This window comes from Rhinatrema bivittatum, chromosome 3 (genome assembly GCF_901001135.1).
Source record: "Rhinatrema bivittatum chromosome 3, aRhiBiv1.1, whole genome shotgun sequence".
Classification (NCBI taxonomy): Eukaryota; Metazoa; Chordata; class Amphibia; order Gymnophiona; family Rhinatrematidae; genus Rhinatrema; species Rhinatrema bivittatum.
This window is the reverse complement of record NC_042617.1, coordinates 263,752,646-263,771,838: the sequence shown is the minus strand read 5'-3', so window position 1 is coordinate 263,771,838 and position 19,193 is coordinate 263,752,646. Positions and strand designations below refer to the sequence as shown.

The 19,193-nt window shown below is 44.9% G+C and overlaps 1 long non-coding RNA gene across 1 annotated transcript in view; it reads right to left on the bottom strand.

Moving 5' to 3' along the window:
- The window catches only part of LOC115088744, a 107,716-nt gene extending 89,124 nt beyond the window's left edge, over positions 1-18,592 (bottom strand). The window contains exon 1 of the long non-coding RNA XR_003855849.1: positions 18,446-18,592. This is a non-coding gene — a long non-coding RNA (uncharacterized LOC115088744). The remainder of the gene's footprint in view (positions 1-18,445) is intronic.
- Positions 18,593-19,193: the final 601 nt, after the last annotated feature.

Sequence of the window (19,193 nt, the reverse complement as noted above, 5' to 3'; positions counted from 1 at the left end):
AGCCTACTACTCCCATCCTACTTGTCTCTGCCACCGAGGTATGATGGAGATCCAGTGAAATGTAGAGGCTTCCTAAATCAATGTTGGATGTAAGAACATAAGAACATATAAGAACATAAGAAATTGCCATGCTGGGTCAGACCAAGCGTCCATCAAGCCCAGCATCCTGTTTCCAACAGAGGCCAAACCAGGCCACAAGAACCTGGCAATTACCCAAACACTAAGAAGATCCCATGCTACTGATGCAATTAAATGCAGTGGCTATTCCCTAAGTAATCTTGATTAATAGCTGTTAATGGACTTCTCCAAGAACTTATCCAAATCTTTTTTGAACCCAGCTACACTAACTACACTAACCACATCCTCTGGCAACAAATTCCAGAGCTTTATTGTGCGTTGAGTGAAAAAGAATTCTCTGATTAGTCTTAAATGTGCTACTTGCTAACTTCATGGATTGCCCCTTAGTCCTTCTATTATTCTAAAGTGTAAATAACCGTTTTACATCTACTCGTTCAAGACCTCTCATGATTTTAAAGACCTCTATCATATCCCCACTCAGCTGTCTCTTCTCCAAGCTGAACAGCCCTAACCTCTTCAGCCTTTCCTCATAGGGGAGCTGTTCCATCCCCTTTATCATTTTCGTTGCCCTTCTCTGTACCTTCTCCATCGCAACTATATTTTTTTTGAGATGCGGCGACCAGAACTGTACACAGTATTCAAGGTGCGGTCTCACCATGGAGCGATATAGAGGCATTATGGCATTTTCCGTTTTATTAACCATTCCCTTCCTAATAATTCCTAACATTGTTTGCTTTTTTGATTGCTGCAGCACACTGAGCTGACAATTTTAAAGTATTATCCACTATGATGCCTAGATCTTTTTCCTGGGTGGTAGCTCCTAATATGGAACCTAATATCGTGTAACTACAGCAAGGGTTATTTTTCCCTATATGGAACACCTTGCACTTGTCCACATTAAATTTCATCTGCCATTTGGATGCCCAATCTTCCAGTCTTGCAAGGTCCTCCTGTAACGTATCACAATCCGCTTGTGATTTAACTACTCTGAATAATTTTGTATCATCCGCAAATTTGATAACCTCACTCGTTATATTCTTTTCCAGATCATTTATATATATATATTGAAAAGCACCGATCCAAGTACACATCCCTGAGGCACTCCACTACTACCTGGAGATAATACCCTTGTTCAGTGTACATACACAAGGTTGATGAGACTCCATCATAGCTCTGGGCTTCAATGGCAAGAGGTAATGTGGAAGATAAATTAAAAAAAAAAATTGTATTCACAGGGAAGCAAGGTGTAGCTGGGCCAATGCTTTACTTTCAATGCATGACCAGTGTAGCTCTCTGCTTCGGCAAGGGAGAGAGTCTGATACTTCTCTTTCAACACATGGCTCTCTGCTTCATCGGCAGGGGGAGTGTGGAAGGGAGGATCCGAGTGTGGACAACAATCAACGGAGTCTGGATCGTATAGTCTGGGTGGACAGGGGCAGGGGTGTGGCCTGCTTGTTGCAAAGGTTGCTACCCCTAATTGAGCTGGATGTTCACTTGGATGCAGATCCGGCGATGCTCTCTACATTGGTGGTTGGGTGGAGGGAAAATAGGGGTGGAGGGGAAATAGGGCTGGAGGGTACTGGAAGCCAAGAGTAACAGGTGGGAGTGAGAAAAAAGAAGAAGAAAAAAAAAGGATGCTGGGCAGACTAGATGGGCCGTTTGGTCTTCTTCTGCAGTCATTTCTATGTTTCTCTGTTTACCCTTTTCCACTGAGAAAATTGACCATTTAATCCTACTCTCTGTTTCCTGTCTTTTAACCAGTTTGTAATCCACGAAAGGACATCGCCTCCTATCCCATGACTTTTTAGTTTTCTTAGAAGCTTCTCATGAGGGACTTATACGCACCTTTGTTCCCCATTGATTGAGTCAAGGTGACTTATATTCTATCTTTGCTAAGCAGCTCCGCCCTGGCATGGACCTCACCTCTCTGGGAAAAAGATATGATCTGCAAGATTTGAACCACTTCTTGCAAGAATTCTGGCAGTTCTTTGATGAATCTGGTCACAAAGCTTCCAAGGCATCCGAACTCCTGCAGATCAGACAAGGTTCTCAGTCTGTTGGGGAGTACACAGTGAACTTCCACACCCTGGCCTCTGAATTTCAGTGGAGTAGTGACAATCTGACTTCAATCTTCAGGCAAGGGCTTTCAGAGTGCTTAAAGGATAAACCGGCTACCGGGGAGGGCCTAATCAGTCTAGCCATTTGGCTAGACCTACAGTTTCAAGAACAGACCCAAGAAAGGGACTTGGCTTGCCGTCCCATCCCTCTCGCCCCAAATTTCCAGCTGCCAGTGATTTCCCATTCACCTCCTAAGCTGGGACTGAAACAGAGAAACAGAGAACTGATGGCAGAAAAAGACCAGACTGGAACCAGTAGAAGCCAAATTTCGCCCCCCACATGGGGCTGCATCAGGGGCTGTAAAATATTAGTATTAAATTCATTAGATAATAATATGTACATCAAAGAAATAATACATAAACAAATAATTAAACAAATATAAAATGCACAATCTGTCCTCATACAGTCTTAAAAACGAATGAATGATATATACAAAATTTAAAATCACTCATAACAAAGTAACACATATTATAGAATTCAAAAAGGAATAAAAAGATGGACATGTATATAAAGTATGATTCAATGAATGCCAAAAAAATAAATTATCATTACAAATATGAAGATAAAGGTACCTTGTTAATGTGACTAATTCATAAAAAAAACTATTGCTCTTGATGCAAGATAAATTGTTAAGAAGAGACAAAGTTTATTTCCATTCCGTTACTGCATAAACTTCATACAATCTGTTACTTTAATAATAAACACCTCAATCATCTTACATAATCCGCACTACTCAAGAAAAAACTAATCCATGACTATTAGATTATGACAAATGGGATATTCATTTAAGTGTGCCAAATCCAAACTCTTATAGAGCTAATATGCACAATTATGAATTCTTATGAAAGGCTATGCATGCGATGAAACTACTGTGCAATCAAGCTCATCAGCTTGACCATTCTATTCAGTCACGGCCGAAGGGAAAAATTGAAAAGTGGCAAAGAATGAAATCATGGGGCTCACATAATTCGCAAGACACAATACGTATTAACAAAGATGGTTGGGTTTTTTTTTTTTTAATAACTATAGAATAAACTATTGACTTGACACACTAAGAACATTTGCAAATAATTTATTAAACGCCAGTTCCAATATTATTTCAAAACCCAGATCATTTCATATATTATGCGTCGATCTTGAAAAGACTAATCTAAGCCAATTAGATTATGAACGCTGCATATGAAAAGGTCATTTAAGCATCCCAAATGCAAACTTAATTAAAACTAGCATTTACAATTATGAATTCTTATAAAGCTGCTATACAATACATACGATGAAAGATCTGTGTGATCATGCTCATCTGCTTAACTATTTTATAACCGAAGGCATTAACTCCAATGATGCAACCTCTTTGTCCATCGTCTCTGCATTATGAAAAATATAATAAATATAAGCAAGTCTTTTTGAAATCACTATAGTTTTTTAATTGGTAGCAATGATTTGCCTTAAAAAACACCTGTGCTGACGCCAACTAACAATCTTATGCATTGGGATTGAAACAATGCTCAAAAGAATGTCAGCATTTTGTTACGTGCCCTGTCCGCAGCCATCCCGCACACGGGCCTGCTCACCTTCACCGTTCCATGGCAGGTCCCGGGTCGGCCTCCTCTAGGCCCCGGCGTCCCGTGAGGGCAGTCGCCAGACCTTCCACTGCATGCCAGGCCCCACACCGAGGTTCAGCGTCCTCACCGATGCTAGCCACGCCTCTACGCACGCGGATCGCCCTGCCTATCGTAGGGCCAAGGGCGGGCCTCGGCTCCGTGGCGCACCCTGATTGATCCCCCGATATAAGGAAGTTCCTGTCTGTGCTTCCTTGCCTTGGCAATTGGGTCGGCTTGTATGCGAGATTGCCTTTGCTTTTGTTCATGCGCTTGTCTTGTTCCTAGTCTCGTTCCAGGATCCTTCTGTTCCAGTCCTGTTCTTGACTTGTTCCTGCATCCTAATTCCTGCATTCGTCTGAACGTCTCCCCAGGTAGTACCTCCGGACTATCTAACTGGTACTGACCTCAGCCTGTTCCTTGACCTGCCTGCCTGCCTCTAGACCTCAGCTTGTTCCTTGACCTACCCGCCCGCCTGCTGCCTGCCTCCTGATTTCAGCCTGCCTGTGACCTCATCTGCTCTCCGATATCTGACCTCTGCCTTGTTGACCATTCCACGGACTGACCTCTGACCTTTGCTCGCCTGACCTCATCCCTAGATTCCGGCTCTGTTCCTTGCCTTGTCATCACCTACACTGTTCTGGTCCTCCTTGCTCCATCGGACCTCTAGTCACGAACCCGATCGTGCTCTCCCTGTGTCGGTGGGCACGCCGGACTTCTACTCTCCCAGGAGACCCTGTGAGGCCCACCTTCGTCCAAGCGGCCCGGGTCCCTACGGGCTTCTCCCAGGGGGACCTCGGGCTTCCAGTGGTGAAGCTCATTCTAGCCTCTGTCTCCTCCAGTGCTCCGCCCCCTGGGGGCAGTTGCCTCCTGATCCCTATCAGGAGGTGTTCCTCCACTGCCCCAGGACAAGAGTCCACCTCCAAGCGCAACGGGTTGCCAAGGCCATGGACTAGGCGGAGTCTCCCGCCTCCAGCGCCATACCAGGATTGGCTGCCACAGTGAAACAACATCATCAAGCATTAGAGACGTTGGCTTCTTCGGTGGAAGAACTGCGTTCCCAATTACAAGATATAGCAATGGCCAACCCTGTGGGCCTTTTGGCTACCATACTTCCCAAAGCATCTTTGGCACTTCCTGCACCCCCCAGATATAATGGGGATCCACGCTCCTGTCATGGTTTCCTTAATCAGTGCTTTATGCAATTTGCACTGCAACCCTCATTGTTTTTGAAGGAGCTTACTAAGGTAACCTTCATTCTGTCTCGTTTGGAAGGGAAAGCTCTGGCATGGGGTTCTCCCTTATGGGAACGATCTGATTGCATCCTCTCCAAGTTATCCGATTTCATTGCTCTCTTCAAGCAGACCTTCGGAGACCCAGGTTGTCTGGCTATTGCCAGCCATAGTCTACTCCTCCTCCGTCAAGGGTCGAGGACCCTCTCCCAATATACAGTGGAGTTTCGTACCTTGGCCACAGAACTTGGGTGGCAAGAAGATTGTCTGCAAGCCATCTTCCTAGATGGACTTTCTTGTGCTCTGAAAGATGAGCTCTCCGTCCGTGAGTCTCCAACGTCTCTAGAAGACCTGATCTCCCTTGCCGGTAGGATCAATCATTGCCTCCGGCAGAGACACCTAGAAGTAAAGGTTCCACGCCCTCCTTCAGCACATACCTCAAGCGTACCCAGCAACCCAGTGAAGAACTCTACCCCACCTCCTTCCACGGTGGAACCCATGGAGGTGAATAGTGGGCGCTTGTCTCCGATTGAGCATCTTTGTCAGCCTTTACTGTGGCACTTCTGGACATCGCTTGCAGTTTTGTCTCATCCGGCTGGGAAACTGCAAAGCATGAGCCCAGCGGGGGTCCCGAGCTTGGGCGCAACTGTTTCTGGCCCTCAACTGTTACTTCCAGTTTCTTTGGGCATCAAGGCCCACACCTTTGCTACAACTGCGCTCGTTGACACCGGAGCGAGCGGCAGCTTCATTATGGATGACATTGTCAAACTCTTGAATATACCTCTCCTACCACTGGAAGTCAGCCTTCGTATCACCTCCATCCAGGGAGAATATCTCCCCGGTCTCATCACTCACCAGACAGTGGCCATCCATCTCACCGTGGGTACCCTCCACGAAGAGGAGATGTCTTTCTATGTCTTGAAGCGTTCAACCCATCCAGTTATCCTGGAGCTGCCCTGGCTCCAGACCCACGAACCCCAGTTCGATTGGCAATCCCTGCAGTTGGTGCAGTGGGGCTCTAAATGCCAAAAGTCTTGTCTGCATTCAGTTTCTCCTGTAATGCCTGTTCTCAAATCTGTTACCTTACCTGGCTTGCCTCCACAGTATTCTGACTTCAGTGACGTTTTCTCTAAGCAGAAAGCGGATACCCTGCCCCAGTTACGTAAGTTCAACTGTCCTATTGAACTCCTGCCGGGCACCATACCTCCCAAAGGCAGAACTTACCCATTGTCTCAGCCTAAGACCCAGGCTATGTCTGAATACATTAAAGAGAATTTAGAGGGGGGAGCGGTGTGAGAAGCAGAGAGAGACGCCCCCAAACGAACCGAGCACTGTGAGAGGACTGCCCCTTGTAAAATCGCACCGGAGGAACAGCTGAGAACCCGAGAGGAGGTGGGGTAAAGTGACATCATCCAGCAGTGCCTGCCTTTAAAAATCAAGCGGCAGACCCGGGAAAGCTTGGGGAGCGGTGTGAGAAGCAGAGAGAGATGCCCCCAAACGAACCGAGCACTGTGAGAGGACTGCCCCTTGTAAAATCGCACCGGAGGAACAGCTGAGAACCCGAGAGGAGGCGGGGTAAAGTGACATCATCCAGCAATGCCTGCCTTTAAAAATCAAGCGGCAGACCCGGGAAAGCTTGGGGAGCGGTGTGAGAAGCAGACGCCCCCAAACGAACCGAGCACTGTGAGAGGACTGCCCCTTGTAAAATCGCACCGGAGGAACAGCTGAGAACCCGAGAGGAGACGGGGTAAAGTGGCATCATCCAGCAGTGCCTGCCTTTAAAAATCAAGCGGCAGACCCGGGAAAGCTTGGGGAGCGATGTGAGAAGCAGAGAGAGACGCCCCCAAACGAACCGAGCACTGTGAGAGGACTGTCCCTTGTAAAATCGCACCGGAGGAACAGCTGAGAACCCGAGAGGAGGCGGGGTAAAGTGACATCATCCAGCAGTGCCTGCCTTTAAAAATCAAGCAGCAGACGGCGCACCGTTGCCGACGGCGCACCTAAGCCGCGCGCTCCAAAGGGGCGTGCGGCTTGGTCCGGCTTAGTCCGGAGCAGTCTGGACAGTTCGGCACTTGGAGGGATAGGTGTTTCGGAGTGGATATTGGTTGAACTTTGTTGTCTATTCATCCCCAAATTTCTATGGGGAGGAAAAGAAAAATCAAAAGCTTCCCAATGTCACCGATAACAACGAGGGGCCCTATGGACGATCACGTGGTTAAACGGATCGTTTCACCAGCTGAGGACAATAAAGGGGAGCAATTTTCAGCTTCCCTGAGTCCTGGTGAAGGACCATCTTCTCCTCCTCAACCTAAGACATCCTTACGGGAAGACTTTTTACAACTAGAAGCTGATAGTCAGTCCTTTGGATGTGGATTTGCAGTTTCAGGAGGAATAAAGATAAGTGAACAACAATCTATATCTGTTACAGGTTGTGAGACAGGGGGGCTGAAGAGGCCTGAGCAGTGGCCAATCAACCCCCCTGATAACATAACTTTGCAAGATCTATGGAAATTGATGTCAAGCGTAAATAATAATGTCTTACAATTGAATGAGTCTATGTCAGTTACTGTTAATTCAAACAAAACACAGATAGAACAACAAATAAAGGAAGTAAATGCTTTAAAAGAAGATATGGGAAAAATTACATCTAAAATTAAACTGTTAGAAAATACTGAATCCGCTCATATTAGAGATAGCATTTCTATCCATAGGGAGTTAGAAAATCTAGAAAATATAATGAGAAACAAGAATTTGCGTTTAATTAACTTTCCTAAGACTAGGTTGTTGTCACCGTTTGAGATGTTTAAAAAATATTTAAAGGAAGTAATGCAATATGAAGAGAGCGACGTATGGCTACGTCGAGGCAAGTGGGAATACCTCCTTGCCTGGGAGGGTTGTGGGGTCAAGGAGAATTTGTGGGAACGATCACACAACATCCTTGATAAAGAACTTTTGAGGGCTTTTCATAGAACCTACCGACAAACCACAGCCACATAGGGGGAGGCCTAGAAGGGAGGGTACTGTTATGCGCCCCGTCCGCAGCTGTCCCACACACAGGCCTGCTCACCTTCACAGTTCCATGGCAGGTCCCGGGTCGGCCTCCCTAGCGGTGGTTGCCAGCCCTAGGCCCCGGCGTCCTGTGGCGGCAGTCGCCGGGCCTTCCACTGCACGCCAGGCCCCACGCCGATGTTCGACGTCCTCACCGATGCTAGCCACGGCGCGCCCTGATTAATCCCCCGATATAAGGAAGTTCCTGTCTATGCTTCCTTGCTTTGGCAATTGGGTCAGCGTGTGTGCGAGATTGCCTTTGCATTTGTTCCTGCCCTTGTCTTGTTCCTAGTCTTGTTCCAGGATCCTTCTGTTCCAGTCCTATTCCTGCATCCTAGTTCCTGCTCGTCTTGTTCCTGTGTTCGTCTGTTCGTCTCCCCAGGTAGTACCTCCGGACTGTCTAACAGGTACTGACCTCAGCCTGTTCCTTGACCTGCCTACCGCCTGCCTCAAGACCTCAGCTTGTTCCTTGACCTGCCCGCTGCCTGCCTCCTGATTTCAGCCTGCGACCTCGTCTGCTCTCTCGAATCTGACCTCTGGCCTTGTTGACCATTCCACGGACTGACCTCTGGACTCTGATCTTTGCTTGCCTGACCTCGTCCCTAGATTCTGGCTCTGTTCCTTGCCTTGTCATCACCTACGCTGTTCTGGTCCTCCTTGCTCCATCGGACCTCTAGTCTTGAACCCGATCGTGCTCTCCCTGTGTCTGTGGGCATGCCGGACTTCTACTCTCCCAGGAGACCCTGCGAGGCCCACCTAAGTCCAAGTGACCCGGGTCCCTACGGGCTTCTCCCGGGGAGACCTCGGGCTTCCAGTGGTGAAGCTCATCCTAGCCTCTGACTCCTCCAGTGCTCCGCCCCCTGGGGGCAGTTGCCTCCTGATCCCTATTAGGAGGTGCTCCTCCACTGCCCCAGGACAAGGGTCCACCTCCGAGCACAACACATTTAAAGAGATGTAAAACCAATCCTATGTCATTTCCTGCTTTCATTACGTCATTTTGATTGATTGACATTTTATGAAAAAAATCTTTTCATGATTTATTTATTTTATATACCGACATTGGTTTACATTCAGGTACTGTAGGTATTTCTCTATCCCCAGAGGGCTTACAATATAAATTTTTGTACCTGAGGCAATTGAGGGTAAAGTGACTTGCCCAAGGTAACAAGGACTTGAACCCTGGTCTCCTGGTTCATAGTCCACTGCTCTAACCACTAGGCTATTCCTCCTCCCTCCCTGCACATCAGACAAAAAAATGATACGGCACACTAGTAATGGCGAGGGATTGCAAAGATCACTATTCCTTTTTTCTTCTAAAATTGCTCATATTAACTTTAAGAGTGAGTGTAAGTGCAATCACTAATTCTATTCCCATGTCCCTGCTTACCCCACTAAAAAAACAACCTAAACAATGCTGGCCTTACTTCAGCAAGGTTAACTCTAGTGCGCGAGACAGCAATCTCACTAGAAGGCCCAAAACATTGGAATGAGTTGCCACTTGAATTAAGATTGCAAGCGGATTTTAAAGTTTTTAAAAAGAATTTTAAAACCTGGTTATTTTAGAGAGCTTATAGCATTACTGGCTAATTTATAATTCTAAACTTATCCTTTGGTACTATTTTTAACTTTATTTTATATCATCTTATTCTTAATCTTGCTAACGAAGCATTTTAGTAAGACTTTTAACCTTGTTTAATTTTCTTATTCTCAAGTATTTATATGTAATTTTATATTGAAATGTTGTATTTATTTTCTTAATTATGTAAACCGTTGTGAAAGTTTTTACTAAACGACGGTCTAGAAAACCCATAAAATAAAATAAATAAATATTTATATATTAAATTAAAAATTCGATCAGCGCAAAGCTAACATTATTTTTATATTTATTGTTCTTTGCTTGGAAGAAACTGTGTGCCTACGTTTACTCCTATACATAATAAATAATTAATCCATTCCAAAACCCACATTTAAACCCGAATCACTGTTGAGTGATGAATGCTCTAAAGGCCATTTTAAGTAAAATCAACTGTGATTAAAGTATGTACAACAGACAAAAAAAATTAGGACAACAAAAATAATGATTGCACGTCCATCACTCAAAAAATTCAAAACACGAAATGAAATACTGTAATAATCTTAAGATGATATTTAACAAGGCAATAAAAATACTAATAATAAAATATATAAAAAATAAACAAAAAAATGATTCAGTAACTAAAAATAATAAAATTAAAAATGTGTGTATGGAAACCTATTAAATAAGGGGGCTTGTTATAAAAATTAGATAACTTATTCAAAAAAAAAATATAATATGCATGCATGAATCTAGTTCATAATCATAGCTCATAAAAAATCATATTGAAAAACTATTTAAAAAAAAATAGAAAAATCAATCTTCCGGTTAAGACCAAATGGAGCAACAGTTTTGAATTTAAAAATATAACTATGTTTAAGCCTAAGCAATAATAAATCTAAATTACCACCTCTTCAATTAAGTCTTAGTTTGTCTATTACTCAAAATCTATAATCATCAAAACATGGTTAGTAGGAGGGATGGATCCAAGATGGCCACGTAAAAGGATGCCATTTTGCTGCTTGTCTGCGATTTCCTAAATCTTTTCTGTTTCCTCTATATTTTTTCTGTAATATGCCTCACAAGAGGAAGGGTAAAGTGTGGGTCTAGCCATCCAAATCCAGCACCCCCTCAAACCAACGATCCATCTAGCAGTATGTGGTTCCTACCCCAGACGAGGTTGTCGAGCTTTTGAGCATCTCAAAGAGGAGTTTACCCTTGATCCCTGTCTACACCACCCAGACCTGTGAAAGCCATTCATTCTGGGATAGGGGCTGTCCTTGGGATAGGGGCTGTCCTCTTGCAGCATAATTGTAATGGTACTCTTGTGACCTGCTCCTATTTCTCAAAAACATTTTCTCTGGCAAAGAAGAACTATACCATTGGTGATTGTGAGCTGCTAGCAGTCAAGCTATCCTTAGAGGAATGGTGACACCTGTAGGAAGGAAATAAGCACCCAGTAACCATCTACACAGATCATAAAAACCTTGAACACCTAGCACAGGTGAAAAGGATGAACTCCTGACAAACCTGCTGGTTGTTGTTTTTTTAATTAAGTTGTGGTAGTGCTCTGCAGAGAACAACCGATGGGTCGAGACTCTCACATACTCTTTGAGTCTGAGGACTCTGAGGAGTCTCCATGGCATATCATCAACCCTGTGAAGATTGTAATTGCTGCCGAATTCACAGTCCCTCTTGGCAAGACTATGGTGCCTCAGCATCTACATCAAAAGTTTCTTCAGTAGGTGTATGACTCTCGCCTAGTGAATCACCCAGATATTGAACCTTGTAATTAATCTTCTGATATTACTGGTGGCCCCAAATGAAGAATGATGTAAAACAGTTCATGGAGTCCTGTCCCCCATGTGCCATGAATAAAATTGTGAAAACTTGACCTTGGGGTTTGTTACAGCCGCCGCCAGCCCCCAAAGACCCTGGACCCACTTGGCCACTGACTTCATCCCTGACCTTCCCCTCTCTGGTGGCAACACCAACATATTTATTTATTTATTGGTTTTTATATACCGCCGCTCATCAGAGATATCACGTCGGTGTACAGAGGACAAAATAACATACGCCATAGCGTTATACATAAAACAAGATAGTAATAGTTGAAAACCAGTACATAAAACAACTCATATTTATTTATTTATTTATTTTTGGTTTTTATATACCGATCTTCCTGCATTAAATACAAATCAAACCGGTTTACAAGGAACAGAAAATTGCCTGAACGGCGATACATAGAACTCAGAACATACATAGTAAATAGGGCAAATACAGTTAAAATTCATTCATATGGGTGGTAGTGGATAGATTTTCTAAGATGGCACACTTCACGCCCCTTCTGGACCTCCCATCAGCACCAAAACTAGCTAAACTCCCTATTCACATTCTCTGACTGGGGAGTACAGTTCATGGCCTGCTTCTGGAAAGGCTTGTGCAGGAAATTTGGAATTATGTTGGACTTACTTCAGCCTACCACCCCCAGAGCAATGGACAAACTGAGAATCAGAGTCTTAAGGCCTTTCTATGAGCCTTTGTGAACCAGTGGCAGGAAAACTAGGTCTTCTTTCTCCATGGGCTGAATTCTGCCCTAATAACCATGTAAACAGTTTCACTGGATCATCACCCTTTTATATAGTATTCAGACATCATCTCCATACATCAAGACCTGTTCTGATTTCAGTCACTTGCCTGACAGCTAACCTGATGAGGCATGAACTACAGGAACTTTGGCAGAAGACACACCGCCTCCTAGAGCAAGCAGCAGAGCAGTTTAAAAAACAAGCAGACAAAAAATCTCGTCGAGCCCCTCAACATCGCCCAGGAAGTCTGGTTTGGCTCAGCACTAAAAACCTGTGATTGAAGATGCCCTCATTGAAATTTGCTCTGTGATTCATAGGTCCATTCCTCATTGAATGACAACTTGATCCAATAACATACAAACTCAAAGTACCTCCATCTCTGTGCATCCATGATGTCTTCTATGTATCTCTGTTAAAATCTACAATTCTGTCTTGTCCGGGCCAACTGCCTCTCCATATCACAAAAGTCTCCACAGAAGAGGACACCCAGTTTGAAGTCCAGGAGATCTTGGATTCCCAGAGGGTCCAACATCAATTACAGTCTCTAATCTCATAGAAAAACTATGGACCCAAAGAGAATTCTTGGGAGCCAGCCTCCAACTTCCAAGCCCTCCAGCAAGAAAACAAGTTCCAATGGAGATTCCCCAGGATGGCTTTGGAGATGGGCACTGTTACATTTGGCGGCTCATGGGAGTGCCCCACGAGCCAGCTCACGCACCTCTGACATGGCTGGACCCATTTCAGAGTCAGCACACAGCCTCCTGCTCTAAATGACAAAAGCCACTGCTCCTGCTGCCATCCCTTAGGTGTGCATGTGCGTCAGGAAATGCTGCACAACGCCCTCCTATGATGTCAGGATGAGTGGCCTATTTAAGAAAGGGCCTGGTTCCTGTATCCTGCATTCCTGATCCTTCATCAGCCTTGCCTCAACCTGCCTTGCTTCATCCAACTTTGCCTCAACCTGCCTTGCCTCGTCCAGCCTTCTCGTCTAACCTTCCTTGTTCAGCCTTGTATTACCCATCTCATGCCTTCACTCCGGTTTACATTTGGAACAACGCAATACATTTGAAGAAATCATAGAAACGCAATACAGTAAACTGGCAGAGCCGGGAGTTATATATGGCGATATAGTATAGGATGAGATTTAGCAAGGTATAATATGGTTAAATATAACAATATAAACTGGGCTGGGATCTTCCTCAGAAGTTTGCATGCAAGCAGAAACTGCTTTTTAAAGCTCCACAATTACAACAGGTCTCAATGTGATGAGAGTTTGCATGCAAACACTTTTTATACCTCTATTTGGCAGCGATAGGCATATGACAATGAAGACATTCTGGAAAGGTTGAAGGGTTCCAAGTTTGACAACAAGGGCAAACAGAATGCAGAGCTGTGTCAGGGATGGCTTTCTATACTGCAGCTGGAGCAGGATTTGCTCTTACAGGTACAGAGTTTAAATCCCTTTTGGCACATTGTGGCTGTATTAGCTATGGTTTTCAGAGAAACTGAAATTTTCAAAGGATCAGGGCTGGGAACTTCTTCAGCAAATCGCATGCTGGCAGACCACAGCATTTGCAACTTAGGAGACATTTTAGAGGAATCACAACCCAGGCAGGTTTACTTTGATGGAAGTTACCAAAACTGCATTTCGGCAATCCCACAAGTCAGGGTGAGAAGCAATACACCTGAGACAATTCAGAGACAGCAGTGAGTTACTGCTCTGACATTTGCTACAGTCCCAATAGTAGTCAGAGATACAGAGTGTAACACAGCTTAGGCAAGTCTTAATAGATGCTGGATTCACCACCTGGCATACCACATATCTCCACCAGGTAGGGTTCAGAGAGCCACACTTAGAACATTCAAAGAATGGGGGTGGGATCCAACATTGACACGGTAGTGATTCAAAAATGTTGTCTTTGCTCACCGGGTTGGCAGGGTTGTTGTGTTGAGTAACTAATACCAGCACTACTAGCTGTGCCACAGCACCCAAGATAAAAAGACTGTTTTAACTCTGTGTCTTCGTCTGTGTGTGTACAAGAGTCAGTGCAGTCACAAAGAGAGCAGTCTGTGCCAGCCCCCACCACAGGTACAGCCAACCACTTGTGGATTAATTTAATGTTACTACATTTATTACTAGTATATGGCTGTGTAATCACACACATATTATCGTATTAACATTTCTTGCTTTTTCTGTGTGTGTTCGTGTACGTGCACTGTGCAAGTCAGCAGAGCAAAATACTTAAATAGTTCTACTGTAGTGTATTCATCCTGTGTATTGTTTAACGTTAATCACAGAAAGAGCACTGCAGTCACACTAGTGTCAATGTGTCCCACATACATCCACTTCATTTTAAGACATAATTTAAAACATCTTTTCTCCAGTTCTGCAGCAGATCAAATTCCTTCATGTCAGGCAAACATCTAAGTATTTTATGATTTTTTTCTTTATAAGTTTCCATGAATTTTCATGGCACTGAAGTTAGGCTCACCAGTCTATAGTTTCCTGGATCACCCCAGGAGCCCTTTTTAAATATCAGGGTTACATTGGCCATCTTCCAGTCTTCAGGTACAATGGATGATTTTAAAGATAGGTCACAAATTAAGGGCCAGATTTTCAAAAGGTTACACGCATAAATCCTCCAGATTTACGCGTGCAGGGCCTATTTTAAAAAGGCCCGGCGACGTGCGTAAAGCCCTGGGATGCATGAAGACGAAAAGGTAGGGGGGAAAGGGCTGGGGAGGTAGGGGAAGGGAAGGTGGGGTGGGGGGGTAGGGAATGGGGGAAGGCTGTGCGGCTTGGAGCACACAAGGTGCACAATTGTGCACCCCCTTGCGTGCACCAACCCTGGATTTTATAACTTGCGCGGAGGTGGAGGCAGCGGGGAGGGAGACAAGTCGGAGGCAGCAGGGAGTGACAGGCCCTAGTTTTATCGATGAGGACAAGTCAGGAGGCAACAGGGAGTGACAGGGCTGTTTGGTAGAGGGCGACGAGTCAGGAGGCAGCAAGGAATAAAAGGCCCCAGATTTGTGGATGGGGATAAGTCTTCAGGTAGGCAGATTAAATCAGTGCATGTTAGCCCATCTGATGATGGTAAGGGCAAGACAGCAGATTGTGTCAGAGCATTTTGGCCCTGGTGATATTGGTAAGGCAAAGGCAGGTGAATCGAGTCAGTGTATGTTGGCCCCTGCCTGCTTCATTCCCAACATTTGTTGAGAGGAAACAGTCAGGGGAGGTCAGTGGAATCATATCTCAGTGGTGGTGTTATCCAAAACCACCACTAAGGCATGACTCCACTGATTTCCTCTGCCTCCTTTTCCACAAATTCACCATCAAGGCATGATTCCACTTAGTTCCTCTACCTCCTTTTCCCCCCAAACCACCACTGAGACATGATTCCACTGAACTCCCATGCCTGCTTTGCTCCAAGCAATTTTGAAGCAAAGAAGGCAAGGTAGGTCAGTGGGGTCATGCCTCAGTGGTGGTGTTAGCCAAACACCACCACTGAGGTATGACTCCATTGACTTCCCCTGATTGCTTTGCCCCAAGCAGTTGTTGACGAGAAGTAAGCAAGGAAAGTCAGTGGAGTCATGCCTCAGTAGTGATGTTTGCCACTACTGGGTGGGAATTAGAAAGGAAGCAAGAAGGTATGGGAGTGTGTGAGTGGGATAGAGTACAGGGCTGCCTAGGATGCTATAGTTTTGGGGGCAGCACTGTTGTGTCAGGACTGTGACGATTGTACCTTCTTGTTCTTCCTGCCTGGGCGGGCCCATTAAAGGAAATTATATTGTATGGGCTTGCCCAGGTGGGAAGGATGCACAGTCTCTGCAGCCATAAGGAGTAGGAGCAGTGCCGGCATGCATGGCCAGAAGAATGGAAAAGGAGTTGCTTCAGCCCACAACTCAGGAAGAAAGAGGAGTCTCATCGGCTGTGTGGGTGGAAGGTGGAACTTTCTACTGCTACTTGTGAGCTCCAGAAGGGGAGAAGAGAGAACAAGTGTGTGTGTGTGTGTATGTGTGTGTGTGAGATAACATCTGAGAGAGTGCGTGCAAGTGTGAAAATGTGCATATGTGTTTTAGAGAGCATGTGTATTTGAGGGACAAAGTTTGTGGCAGCCCCCTTCCCTCTCTAATCCATAACAATCTCAGGGTGACTGGAAATCAAAGTTCCCAAGTATGGAGAACATGTAATTTTTTTATTCATATTGCTTGTTTATTTGGTGCTGTTTGAAGTGTAATGTTTTGAAATATTGGTTTTTCAGAACTTTTAAAAAGTTATGAGTTATGATTTGTCAGCTGATTTGAAATATGTATTCTTTTTTTAACAGTATGTGTTTACTATTATGATTGATGTGTTATTTCTTGATTTTATTATGTTTTATGAGGAAGGGTATTGTTTCTGTTTTTCCCTTGTTGCACTGCATAGTCTGGCTCCTTGTGGTTTCTAGTTCAGTTTTTGTCTGCACATGTCTGTCTATACTTTATGATCACTTTATTGTATATTTGGAGAATGTCTGTATTCTACATATATGACCAAAGTGAAGTTTCTGTGCAGTTTCTTTAGATGTGTGTAATTTCTGTGTAATGATCTATAGCAGTTTAGCTTATTTTGTTTTCTTAATGGGATGTGTATTGGAGTTTTAGGGCCTGGGGTAATATTCGCCGTATTGCCTTTTCATACGTAGGGTTGTTACTATGTGCATACTGGCAATTAGTGCTGTTTTGGTAAGAGAGCTTTACTATAATTGAGTTTACTTGTGGCTTTCTGAAGGCCAAGCCCTCATAACTTTACAATATGCCATATGGGTTCCACGTGTCTGTTCCGCATGCACTGCTGTGATTGGCACCATAGCAGTACATATAAAAATAATATACATGTTGTTGTAATCTTTTAACATAAAAAAAACTGTTTAAAGGTCCTTTTTCATGTAAAATCTGTTATAAATATAGATAGGTGGAAATAATAAATAAAATTACCTGCATCTGTGGGGGGGTTGGTAGGCCTGTGGTACTGACTCGTTTTTGTTTGGGTCTGGGAGCTAGCCTTGCTATGTGTGGGTGAGGGCTGGCTGAGAAATAATGAAGGATGATGTAAAATAGAAAAAGGCGAGAGTTCGGACGGCTGAACGCCACGTTTTGCAGTGCAGCGGCCGCAAAGGAGTCTCCGGTGGTATGAGCGCTGCGATTTGAAAGTGAGGGGAGGGGTCATGAGAGGAATGAAATCAGTGGCGGTGGCTGAAGAACCACGTTGTGGGGGTTTTTTTTAGAAGCGGGGGCGGGGGGGGGGGGGGGGGGGGCCGCGTGTGCAGAGCGATTTCGGCGGCTTGAGCCACGTTTGAAGTAGAAGCGGCTTGTGTCGCGTGTGTGAAGAGGAAGGCTCGCATCAGGCCCGGAACAGACAGCTATTTTTTAGTGCTGTGGCTGCTCCAGGTCTCCCGATGCGCCTCGTGAGGTGCCCGATGTGTTTCCTGACGCGCTGAACTGCCGGCACAGGAAAATAAAATAATAATAAAGAAAAAAAAACACACACACACACGTGCTGAAGCCAGCCAGAGTAGGCAAATGCCAGCACTGCTGCTGCTCTGAGTCTATCTGCAGCCCACTTGCTGTTGCAAGGAATGAAGGTTTAAATGAAATAAAAAGTAATTGATAAAAAGTTATGCACTCTGTGGAAAGAAGTTCCTGGTACATGGGGAGTTAGGACCCTATAATGACATCATTAGTGACATCAGGGAATTACTGTTGTATTGCCTGTAAACTATTTTTGGTTAAAAATAAAAGTTTTAGGGCCATTTTAAGATTTAAAAACCTTGCGTTTTTAATTTGCATAAGTTGAAGAGGCTCACATAAAATTTTTAAAGAGATATACATTCATGTTCATACTTGGCAGGAAGTGGGTCAGAAGTAATTATTAAACTTTAGAAATTCAAAGTTTTGTTAGTACGGTAGTAGTCAGGAAAAGTCTTGTTTAAAGTAAGATTCATGTGAAAATAAAACTTTGAAAAGGTTTATTTAAAAAGTTATATTTAAAAGTAAGTTCTGGAGTCCAGATTAAAATACAGGTTCATGAGAAAATTGGTTCTTTTTAGATAAACATCTAATAAATGTTTAGAAAAAGCTTTTGTCTGCTTTTTAAAAATTGTTTTAAAACATTTTGAACTCAGTGTTGCGCTTCCTGGCCGCGTTGGTGCCATGGCTGGGCCTGCTCACCTCGTGCTGCCCTCCACCAGTTCCAGCCTTACCGCAGCCACCAGCTCCCGACGCTCTCCCCAGGCATCCTCGGCCTCTTCCACGCCGCAGGCCTCTCAGTGGAGCCCCCGTCGTGTCATCCATCACCACGGCCCCACCCCTAGGCGGGTACATGGACGAAGTCTCTGCCTTTAAAGGGCCAAGCGCAGGAAACTCAGCTCAGACGCATTCCGATGACATCATTCATTAGCCGTATTTAAAGCGAGGCCCTGTCCCCAGGCCTTGCCTTGGCAATCAGGTCATTCCTGGCTGTTCAGTTGCTTGCTCCTGTTGTGGCCGTTGGTCTTAGACTGCTTTGCCCCGTATGCCTCTCCTTGTTCTTGGCTACTTTATCAGCTCCTCCCGCTTACCTTGGGAAAATGGCTACCGCCGCGTCTGCAAGCCTCCCTCTCCGGCGTCCCCGGAACGGCTATGGCATTGCCTCCCGCCATGTTCCTCCCAAGGGCCTACTAGGGTGCGTGTGCACTACCCATATCTTTATTCCAGCAATGGCGTGAACCTTGGGGGCGTCCCCCTCAAGTGACGTCACGCCATCCGGGTATATAGCCTGTACTTGTTTGCTAGCTTATTGAGTTGGCAAGGATTGGTCTCGGCTGATCTAAGCTACTCTGCTGCTTCTGTGCTGTCACTGGAAGCTCTCCCTCTGCCCTTTGGGGTATTGACTAACCTGGGTACCCGCTCCTTGGGGGCCCCTCTGCTTTATTTCAGG